We start from the raw sequence: 13,063 nt of genomic DNA on the forward strand, positions 1-13,063 counted from the left end.
CTGCCAATCCATGTACTCAATATTGAGCGTTTTTAGAATGTATGTATTTATCACGAAAATATTATTAATCTTAACAATGCGTATAAAATTGATTATGATCCTGCGATTCTAACTAACTATTATGCGAGTGCGCATATAGTAACTAAGCTAACTATTTAAATGTAAATCGATCTACAAAGATCCAATAACTATGTTCACGTACATCTCATTTTTTTTCTTGGTTTTTAAAACCATGTCTAGTTATATATAACTATGTATAATTAGATATAATTATATACGATTATATATGATCATATCTAATTATATATAGGTAGATATGATCACTTTTCCTAGGGTTATATTGTCATGCATAGTTACGTATAATTATATATGATTAGATATGGTTGTATATAATCATATATAATTATATATAACTATGTATAGCTTGATATAATTATTGAAATTATATGAAGCTTAGAGATGATTATACATTATTATATATAATCGGATATGGTTATACATAGTCATATATAATCATTTCTTTTTGGCTTCAAGTGTAATATAATTAGACATGGTCATGTATATCTAAATATGTTTACATACATGTATAATTATGTATAATCGTATCCAATTAAAAAATAGTTAGATATAATTATTTTTATCGTGGGATAATATAAATAATATTAACAGTAATATTAGTAATGATAACAATAAGCACTTTCTTAATGTAACTACGAATGTACAAGTGATTAAAAAATTTTATTATAAAATGTCAAAACAATGAGACTGATAATACTATCGTTTGTAATACAAGCCAAAGCCTGAATTGCTTATCAGCATTATTCACACACAGTGTATTTCCCTGTTGGTACTGTGAGGCGTATGAATATAATGAGCCTAAAGGACAACGAGAGCCAGGACCTATAGTGTACAGAGATAGCTTAATGGCTTTCAACTAGAAGCAGTTACTAGCAGCCTGCCTTCATACTCTTCACATACTCCTACATACACACACTCATTATCTCTCATCATCTCTCTTACTCTTTTCCTTTCTCTCTCTTTTTGTCTCTATTTATCTATCTAGCTATCTATCTATTTAGCTAGCTATCTCGTATACATATTACATATATACATATATATATAACAATAATAGTAAACACTATCATCCAGTTCAAGCGCGTCAGAGTTCCTGGTGAAACCATTTCCCTACACGAATGAATGCGTACTAACATTTTCTGCGCTCCATTTGCTTAAAGGGACTATAGCTTCCAGCCCTGTTGTTCAAATAGACGCATGTTATACTCACTGTTAACAATATGCCGGTGAATTTAATGTCGGATAAATAATAGCGAAAGAATAAATTATAAATTTTTAAAAATATAGAGAAAATTTTAAAAACACACGAAAGGCATGATAGTAACGATACTCAAGTTTTATTAAACATACAGAAAACAATCTTCAGAAAATGTTACGAGAAAATGTAAGTTGAAATTATTATGTTGATGGTGTAATGCTGCCACAATATTTAAATTTCATTATTATAAGTCTCTTGACGATTTAATTCTTAATGGTTCAAAATTTCGAACCTCATAAATGATTAGATATGGTTATACTCCATCCGATATAATTATATATTACTACGTATACATAGCTTGATATAATTATTGGAATCCCGATGAAGAAATATTTTATACAATTGTATAAAATTATACACAAAAAATGGCCCGATCCAATTGTATACAACTGTATAGAAATTGTATACAATTCTATACAAGTCTATATAATTACAATATATAGAATTGTATATAATTATATAGAATGTATACAATTGGATCGGGCCATTTTTTCTATCCAATTATATATAGTCTATATATAATTGTATAAAATTTTTTTTCATCGGGATCATACAGGAACTTCAGATATAATTATATATTGTCATATATAATCATATCCATTTATATATAGTTATATGTAACCTTTTTTTTTACTTTCAGTGTCGTATCTGGTCATATAAAGTTAGATATGATTAAATACCCGATGAAAAAAGATTTCATACAATTGTATAAAATTATATACAAAAAATGGCCCGATCCAATTGTATACAACTGTATAGAAATTGTATACAATTCTATACGAATTGCATACAAGTCTATATAATTATATACAATTTTATACAAATTATATACAATTCTATATAATTGCAATATATAGAATTGTATATAATTATATAGAATTGTATAGAATTGTATACAATTTCTATACAAATTGTATACAATTGGATCGAGCCATTTTTCTTTTCAATTATATATAGTCTATATATAATTATATATAGTCTATATATAATTATATATAGTCTATATATAATTATATATAGTCTATATATAATTGTACAAAATCTTTTTTCATCGGGTATTACTCGTCATGATTAGATATAAGGTACCCGCGGGTAATAAGACATGTCGGGTAACAAGGCCTAAGTGATAGAAATGATATTTAAAATAACCGCCTCCGCTAAAGGCTACTCTATTAGAAGGGTCTTGCATAGAGATGTTACGACAAGTTTATAGAGTTCCGATACCACGTTCCCTATCTTCTATATTTCATCATCCATCATATGCTGTCGTAGCGCAGAAGAAATTATAAAAAACAATCTAGTCTTCTGACTCTTAAAAAGTATTGATGCTAAATTTAAGTGATGATTTATCTCTAATACCAATTTTATTGGGTATAGTTTAACTATTACAGTTTGTTTAACCCATAGGCCTTATTACCCTACCGTAGTAAAATAAGGCCTATTCGTATGGTTTTTGTAAAAGTTTAATTTTTTGTTTGTTTGTAGTATAAATTACCATTACTTGATTATCTTTTATAGCTAATGTATTGAAATTAAGATTAATGATACATTTCGATGATTGAATGCAATATTTTCGATTCTATTCAAAATCTCCTTTAGCTAGGCCTTATTACCCACCGGTACCTTAATTATATAGAACTTTATACTGATTATTTTATATTCAATAATTATAAAATAATAAAACAGAAGTTGAGATTCGACTTTTTAAGATCTTCAGAAGTTGATAAGTGTGTAAAGTATGGAAAATACTTGGTTAAGTGCACCCAAGATCCCAAGTACGAAAATAAGTATATTGAAGTATACTAATATTTATGTTAAAAGTGAAGTTGAAAAAATAAGTATATTGAAGTATACTAATACTTATGTTAAAAGCGAAGTTGAAAAACTTGAACTCGGATTCTTAAATTAATATATAACAGTTTTAATATCATACGATTTTTAGAAATGGATTTTTGTGCCGTCGAAAATTATAAGATGATCAAAATTGTGAAGAAACAACTTAGCGAATTGAAAATTTAGATAAAACGGTAAGGAATCGACTTCATATTAGTTTTTTGTGTTTAATGAATGGTAGAGTAGAAAACGGAGTATTTTTAAGCTGAAACATATCAATTTATTACGGTGCATTGTATCGAGTAACAAATGTACTTATAACTCGTTTATCAAATAACTGACAGATCAATGCAGTAGAGAGATGTGGAGAGCGCGTGACTAAGTAATTGTGTTAGGAAAGCGAGAAAATGGTGTAAAGCGGAATTGTTATCGATAAGCATCGTGACAATGTTGGGTTGGAGATTGGCCAGTAGGTTGGTAGAAACTTTAGCGACCCTGTATATCACCATCACGTCCCTTGCACTTCATATTTCATCAATTTACTCAAACATTTAATATATTCAATGCACCATAAATATACATACCCGCAATTCCGCTCGTATTTTAAGGGTAAGACAGTCAAAGGAATCTATACAGAAACGGAAAATAATTAATTTGAAACAAGAAAGTTTTCCTTTTTAACTCTGAGATGAAAAATATTTATTTTTGAATCAAATATTCGTAATATTTTACATCGAATATTGTATTGTCTCAAGAAAATTGTTCTCTTGGTTCGAGACACTACAGCCAATTGAGAAAAAAAGTAAAATTGTCTGAGCTATGAATCGAACCCAGACCAATTCGGTTTTGAGTCAAGTGTTCTTCCAGTTGGACTATCCCAGCTTTTGCCCAGTTTCGTTCAAATTTTATTTTTACGATGACTTTTTAAGTCATTTATTCTTTCATTCAATAGAACAATACATTTTTAATAGAAATCGATTTTTTTATTGTTCTTGGCACCAGTTAGTGACTTCGCTTGATCGAAGAAACTGATACTTGAAACAAAACTTTCCAAATTTCTAAATAAAGAAAATTATTTGTAAGTCAAGAAAATCGACCTTGGTTCAAAATTTAAATTTCATTGACTAAAAACAATATTCTCTTGTTCAAATACAAACATTTCATAGTTAAAAAAAAAGTTTCGAATTCCGTCTTCGATTCCAAAAGAGATATTATTTTGAATTAGAAAAATTTATTTCTCCATTCAAGCAAATTCTTGTTAAACGAAGTCAACTTTTTTCTGTCCCAAGATTTCTTGTCAAGAATAAAATCACGATGGTGTTAAAAAAAGCTTCAAAGAGGGACCCAAATTTTGCAGAAAATCAAAATTTCTCAAGCTGAACTGAAAAATCTGCCATCTATTGAGTAAACGAATTAATTCTCGATTCAAAACTAATCAACCCAAGCGAAAAAATGTTCTTTATAATATCCTCGTTTCAAGTTAATTATTTTACCAAATAATATTGTTATTCTCAACTTTTCGAGGTACATAAATACGAAATTGAATCCTTTATACAAATTTAGTTACAGTAATCGCATTCTCTTCAATCCTCCTGCGACGTAACTCAATACTAAATAACTTAACTTTCATTTATTTTTATTCCACTACATCCTCTCCTATTTATTTCAAACTTCAGTACAATAATGTAACTAAACAACATGCTAGAATAATTTGCATTGTCCCAAGAGAAAAGACCGTAAATGAAATCGAACAGGACGGTTCATTGCAGCTGTATGAATACACGAGTCGAAAACCTTCATCAAGTAGCATTGAAGGGTATTTGAGACATTGCAAATATGATGATGTAGCTTGTAGGTGTTTAAGGGTAAGTTCGGTACACGCAAGGGCAACAATGAGGGTGAGAATTAGAATTGACTTGGAAACCCAATGTTCTCTATTCCGGTCGAGCAGTAAATAAGACAATAGACATGGGAATTTAGGTTAAGGTATGTTGTTTCTCAAATGTACTAATAGAACGTTGTCATCATCGTTCCCTGTTTCTGTCTTTAGTGGATGATGGGTTTATCTCTGTTTGCGATGTCGTTGCTGTTGTACCTATGACTGTCTGGGTGATTATATGTAGGAACCCGGTTGGTTGATGTAGGGAGGATAGGATGCGTGTTGACGTGCGTGGACACCCATCTACGGCTCTGATAGTTTAGGACAGTTTGTACAATTGTTGAGGTACGAGTAAATACAACTAAGTGATGGAACAATGAGAAGTGTAGAGAAGCAAGAGGTATTAAAGGTAAAGAGGGTGAAGGGTGACATTATTGTGGGCAAGGGGCGTTGGAGAGAAGGGTGAATGTTGTTTGTAATCCGGCGACCAAGTTACGCTGTGTACCTGGACTTTGAATGATAAGTGGTTCTAATCAACAGGAAACCCTTATTGCCATGTTAAACTCAATGGGATTCATGATATTACACGACACTTGTCTTTGTGTCAATTTGTGAATAAATTATGTATGATAATTGCAGAACACACATGGAGATAAAGATTCAGTCAGTATGATAACCCAAAGTATCCTCAGATAAGGTATTATTGATATAGATCGTTATTTATTTGTCTTTACGAAACGGTTATTTAATTTAAAAATTTCGAGACAATGAATTGAAATTAGTACCGATATAGATTTATGAGATTATGCAATGAATCAATTTAATTCCGTTTGAAAATTGAGTCCAAGCGCAAGTCCGTACAAAATATTGAAATTATATGTAATATGTGGTCAACAATGTATGTGGCTTTTCATGACGGCGTAATTGATATTGGATTTCATGCAAAGTTTAGTTTCGTGAAATTGAAATTCAACCAGTTTATATTTATTATGTTCATTCAGAGAATGAAAATTGATATGTTTAGTACCTATAAGGGTTGAAAAATAGGTCTTATTCAATTTCCAGAGGTTAATTGAAATATTATACATTGAAATTGGTGAAAAAAATGAGATGAATTTGATATTGTGCAAACAATTTTAATTTTTAAAATGTGAGAATGAAGAATGTGTTTTTTTTTATAGAAATGTGTTATTTTTTATAAAGTTATTAAAGTTAACGGAAAATGCAAAAAGAATGGGCGAAAGACTTAAGTTTAAGAACAAACGATTTCTTGCACATTTTTCTTGTTTGGAAACAATGGAGAAAAGTTATCTTGCATGTAAACGGTCTTTTAAGAATGATGGAAAGAGGTGAAAATAGGATGTGAATATTTAAAGAAGAAGAAAGCAGAGATAAAGATTGTAATGAAAAATATAAGAATAACGACTTTTTGAGTTGCATAAAAGTTTGCTTAAACTTTGTATAAACTCTTGTTTTGAATATTATCTCATGTACTTTTCAAATATATAATCGGCAGATGATAAAGAAGATGTTTCAAATAGTTGACAATTTTAATGCAGATTCATGGGAAAAACTTTTAATCATTTTTGTGTTACTATTTATGGAGTTTGTTTGTACACCAACAAAGTGCTACTAAGTTAATTAAAAACTTATTGGTATTTCGATAATCGATGCAAAAGTCTCTGAACATAATCTATATTACAGAATAACTTGGAATATGATTAATAAATTTATGTCCAAGTGGGAATAAAGTTATTTCAATCAACTGTTTACATTTTTATCATTTTATTATTTTGCCGGTCAATAAACTCCGAGCATTAGGTCATGATCAAATTACTTCAATCACTAGGTCGCTCTTATCGTTCCATATATAAACTCATACCTTTTTACATGAAGAAATATTACACTCGAATACAATCGAAGCAAATGAACAAATAATATTTGACTGTTTCCATTATACATCAGAAAACTAAAAATATTTACAACAAAATACTGAAATATGTTTTTCACAGCTCACTCATTTTACATGTACCAAATTATCTTGTGATAATACCATTGTTTTCAATCTCATTTATAAACTATTATTATTATAATGGATCAGCGCTACACCATACAAAACATTTATTAGAAAGTTACAAATTGGCTCAAATAATTTTCGCATCACTTAAATTATAGAAACAAAAACTTTCAATTCAGCACGATCCCAACAGTAGTACAAAACGAAATTCGGTCATTGTTTCAATATACAAAGTGCGCAACTTGATATTGAACATCTCAAAATATAGTACAATTATTTTCATTTTTAAATAACACAATGAAATTGGTTTTTCAATACATATTCGTTATAACTCCAATTAATGCAGTCTATATACAAAATATTTTCATCCGTGTCAATATTTTCCAGTAGTAAATGATAATTTGAAATGAAGGTATTGTTATGTCTATGGGCATCAGAAACCCGCCATTGACGATACAATTTTTTAAATTTTTAACTTTTATGTCAATTTGTCTAGGTCATAGATAACTCTGTCTAATTTTTGTCGTTCTTTTGTTACTTCTGAACCCTTCGTAAATTTGATTACGACTGGTTGTTTTTTTTATAAAGATCAAATTTATTTACAAAAATTAGAGTTTACTCATACTTAGCTCAATTTTTTTTTGATGTAATGTCTTTTTCCCTTAAATGTTGTATTTGTGTATACAATGTTTTGTTGTAAGCTCTAATCCGGGTCTTGGGGTTCACAGCCTAAGTCCCAAGTGGTTTAGTGTCACTTAGCTATCTAGTCCATATATTTTTTGCCTTTAGCGCATTATTTGCATGCAGTAAATACTTTTTAGGGCCTTTTTTTTCTCTCTTTCGACGTTTTATTTTCAATAAGTGTTTACGGAAACACAACAAAATATTTCTATCATTTGAACAGATCATCATCAAAAAAAATTTTTGTTTTTGTTCATCTATTTATTTGGCTCAAATAAATTGTTCTCTCAGTGCAGTTACCAATAATACTTCAGCTAGTGAGTCTTAAAACACTATTAGAGGTAATAAGTTTAAATTTTATTTTATTAATGATCATCTGTAGTCCGATTAGTGAGTCACCAGCACTTGCAAGTAACAGTATTCGGCTAAATACTAAAGTCTTAGAAAAATTAGTGATTAAATCAATATCGTTAACAAAAATATGAAAATTGCTGATCACTAAATTAAAATAGTTAAATTGAGTGAACAAGAGCAATTTTAAGTGATCACCGTTCAGGTTTTGTTAGAAAAATTGATTTAAAAATATGATAAAAACGGTGCATGGGTGGTGTTAAATTCAGATTACTTGTGTCACGTAGTCAAAGTAGCAGTTCGCGCATTTTTTCATTGATAGAGCGATTTTCGGCGAGACATTACCGTTCGTTTTGATTCAATCAATTTATCTTGAACAAAGTTAAAGAATATGAAGCAAAATATGAACGCAGTTAAATGAAAAAAAATATTTTGTAAAAAAATAATCATCTAAAGTATGTTCAATTGGTTTTACCTTTTATTCTATTGTTAGTATACCTTGATATACATTTTCAATAAGATTTCGAAATAAAATTTTCAATCAATCAGCGTTGGTAATATTATTATATATAGATTAAATTTCTTTTTGTTCATGTTAATACTTGAAGAGCCAAGTGAATGAAGCGGTGAATTTTTTTTTTATTCTTTACTCTTAAAGATAAAAATTGAAAAAAATAATAAAAATGAAAATGAAAAAAAAACTAAAGAAGTAAGGGAAAGAAAACGTAGTGAATGGGAATAAAAGCGAAATACATCGGGAAAAATTGTGTTGAGAAGTGAAATGAAAAGAACATCCGGATAGTAGTAAGGCGTGGTAGTAAAGTCACGAAAAGAGCATTGGATAGTAGCATAAAAGGAGACTATAAGCTTTTGCTACGAGAAATTTAAAATGACGCCCTCCGAGTAAAGCCATGACATACGTGCTACACTATCCTTGGAATTGGTAATATTAAGTCCAATGCACTTTCTCGTTATTGCTACAGTATATGCTATTCAATGTTTTACAAAACCAAGTGTTACAGCCACTGTTATTTGTGATACTAAACCCTTACATTGCTAAATTTTATTACTCTAATATATTCTATGGTGTGTTTAAAATTTTTATATCCCTTTAAATAAATATACAGATATGACCACATACATTTTTATCAATTTAATACATTAAATTTATATATATACGTATTTATATATAAGGCAAGGGTGGATAAACCGAGACCGATAAGGAAATAACAGATTTTTCTGTTTGAATATACGGTAAATCTTTTTTTTTACTTCCATTTGAAGTAATTGACGTAAATTTTTAGTCAACATGAGAAAAAATTATTTTTTTACAGCTGGACAAAACGAACCAACCCCACAAACATGTAAAAATATTTTTTTTCTATTATTGAAAAAAGTGACTATAGAATAATTCAAAATTACAAACCGTTTTTTTTTTTGTTAATAGCTAATGAAATTTAAATTTATGATAATAAAATGATGAATAATTTTTGAATTCATGTGAATGAATCTTATTGAGTAAAGAAGTAAATATGACTTGTTATTTTACATTCATTTTTCTACAGTCAATAAAATTTGAACTGTCAGATTTATCTATCATCAATAATTTATTCGAATTGTTTTTATGATTTACATAAAATTTTTTTGGTTTTACTTTTTTTTTATACGAGTAATTTTTTTTCTCAATAAAAAATTTGGTATCCATTCTACATAAGTAAATTTTGAGGTTTTTAAGTTCTTTGATAAAAGTAAAGTGATCTAAATTACCCCATAGTGTCTCTTTAAAATATTCGACGGTGTTTATGATAACCATTTTGACCGTGTTCCGTTATTTTTTATGACTAATGATTGAAACAAATAAAAACATTTGGTATAAAGTATATTCATTGTATTTATTGAGTGTGTGATAAAAATAAAACCAATTTCGTTGTGTTGTTTACATTGTGTACACAAATACAACGTTCAAGGGAAAAAGAAATTTCATCAAAAAAAAATTGAGTATCCTCTAATTTTTGTAAATAAATTTGATCTTTATAAAAAGAAACAACTTCAGTCGTAATCAAATTTATGAAGGGTTCAGAAGTAACAAAAGAACGACAAAAATTAGATAGAGTTATCTATGACCTGGACAAATTGACATAAAAGTTAAAAATTAAAAAAATTGTATCGTCAATGGCGGGTTTCTGACGCCCATAGACATAACAATACCTTCATTTCAAATTATCATTTACTGCTGGAAAATATTGACACGAATGAAAATATTTTGTATATAGACTGCATTAATTGGAGTTATAACGAATATGTATTGAAAAACCAATTTCATTGTGTTATTTAAAAATGAAAATAATTGTTCTATATTTTGAGATGTTCAATATCAAGTTGCGCACTTTGTATATTGAAACAATGACCGAATTTCGTTTTGTACTACTGTTGGGATCGTGCTGAATTGAAAGTTTTTGTTTCTATAATTTAAGTGATGCGAAAATTATTTGAGCCAATTTGCAACTTTTTGATAAATATTTTGTATGGTGTAGCGCTGATCCATTATAATAATAATAGTTTATAAATGAGATTGAAAACAATGGTATTATCACAAGATAATTTGGTACATGTAAAATGAGTGAGCTGTGAAACACATATTTCAGTATTTTGTTGTAAATATTTTTAGTTTTCTGATGTATAATGGAAACAGTCAAATATTGTTTGTTCATTTGCTTCGATTGTATTCGAGTGTAATATTTCTTCATGTAAAAAGGTATGAGTTTGTATATGGAACGATAAGAGCGACCTAGTGACTGAAGTAATTTGATCATGACCTAATGCTCGGAGATTATTGACCGGCAAAATAATAAAATGATAAAAATATAAACAGTTGATTGAAATAACTTTATTCCCACTTGGACATAAATTTATTAATCATATTCCAAGTAATTCCGTAATATAGATTATGTTTAGAGACTTTTGCATCGATTATCGAAATACCAATAAATTTTTAATTAACTTAGTAGCACTTTGTTGGTGTACAAAGAAACTCCATAAATAGCAACACAAAAATGATTAAAAGTTTTTCCCATGAATCTGCATTAAAATTGTCAACTATTTGAAACATCTTCTCTTCCATCTGCCGATTATATATTTGAAAAGTACACGAGATAATATTCAAAACAAGAGTTTATACAAAGTTTAAACAAACTTTTATGCAACTCAAAAAGTCGTTATTCTTATATTTTTCATTACAATCTTTATCTCTGCTTTCTTCTTCTTTAAATATTCACATCCTATTTTCACCTCTTTCCATCATTCTTAAAAGACCGTTTACATGCGAGATAACTTTTCTCCATTGTTTCCAAACAAGAAAAATGTGCAAGGAATCGTTTGTTCTTAAACTCAAATTTTTCGCCCATTCTTTTCCAATCTTCTTTAACTTTAGAAACTTTCAAAATCTTTAAAATTTTTAGCAACCGATCCGATGTTTAAATAAAATAAATGGCATTTCTCACTGGTAAACAATACAATTAAAAAAAAACCCAAAAGACAATGAAATTTATCGCCACTGAAACAAACACGCGGTAGAAGTTCAAAGATTGTGACACTTGCTTAACTGATGGCTTTAATTACCGCGACATTTTCCACTAGCAATCTAATTTACTCGGCTGGCATATACTTTGTAAGCCAATTAATTGGCTATTTAGTTACCTTAAATAGATATATAAATACTAACTATGTCAATTTTTCTATCTCAACACTAAACGTTTTGTTCAAAGTATTTTCTCTTACGTCTAATTACTTTACGTCAAAGGACTTTATAAGTAAATTACGTCGTTTGTAAGGAGGCAATTTTTTTATTTCGCTTAATTACTAAGAAAAAATGAGTCTTTAAAAATCTATTGGATTTTTTAAATATTCGTAGATTTGCTTGGATCGCGCCAATATTTTGTTTCAGTGATATCTGACTGTTTTTGTTCGAACCATATGCGATCGGATCTAAATGTTGTATCGGAACATACATAGTTATATATAATAATGTATGACAGTATTCGGCTAAATACTCTCTAAATATGAATTAGTGATTTTTCATTAGTTTCAAGTGAATATTCACTAACTGTCAATGCTACAATCGTACCACGCAGAATTAGTGAATATTCACTAAATGAATATGTGAATATTGGAATTTACTGATTTGATAAGTGAATATGAGAATCCACTAAATTGAAAAGTGAATACTGGAATCCACTGATTTCATCGGTGAAAAAAAATATTATATTGCGAAAAAAATATAAGACACTTGTGATTAGATCCGAAATGTAATTAATGTATTAGAATCATTACTTAGAGGAAGTATACATGATTTTGATTGATGAAAAAATCCCGATGACTGCTGGGCTCGAACCTGCATCCTTCCGATTCAAAGTCTTTGATGCTATCCACTGCGCTGACCTACGCATGTGCTCGCGTGAGTGTAAATAGTATATTCGTTATGATACCAAACAATAACTGATGAAGAAATAAAAAATCCGTGATGTTATGATTGACGTACTCTTCATATAAATATATTATTGTTCTGTACTTTTATTTTTTTTTTTTTTGAAAGTTTTTTATTAAAATTTTTAAAAATAGCACCATAATTATTAATCATATTTATATCTAGTAAAATATTTAATTATTTGCTAGTTAAAGTTACTAGTGAAATTGTGAAATTCATAAATTAAGAAGTGAATAACAGTTTCACTTGTAGAAATTATAAAAATATCGCTAGTTCAGTAGTGAAAGTCACTAATTTGCAAGTGAAAATTATAGTACTAAATTAATTAGTGAGAATTCACTAATTTGTTATTTAAATACACTGATTATGAAGTGAATACTGCTTCACTAACGAAATTATTGAAATTTCCACTATAATTCATGTTAAGAGAGTATTTTCATACTAGCTTACATACCATATATGCATATATGAAGAAGGATGGCTATG

The 13,063-nt window shown here is 28.7% G+C and overlaps 1 protein-coding gene across 3 annotated transcripts in view; it reads left to right on the plus strand.

Annotated features, from left to right (window-relative positions):
• LOC130678125 (suppressor of lurcher protein 1) overlaps window positions 1-13,063 on the plus strand; it is a 473,368-nt gene that overhangs the window by 333,891 nt on the left and 126,414 nt on the right. The gene's annotated exons all lie outside the window — the stretch shown is intronic.

This window comes from Microplitis mediator, chromosome 1, assembly GCF_029852145.1.
Source record: "Microplitis mediator isolate UGA2020A chromosome 1, iyMicMedi2.1, whole genome shotgun sequence".
Taxonomy (NCBI): domain Eukaryota; kingdom Metazoa; phylum Arthropoda; class Insecta; order Hymenoptera; family Braconidae; genus Microplitis; species Microplitis mediator.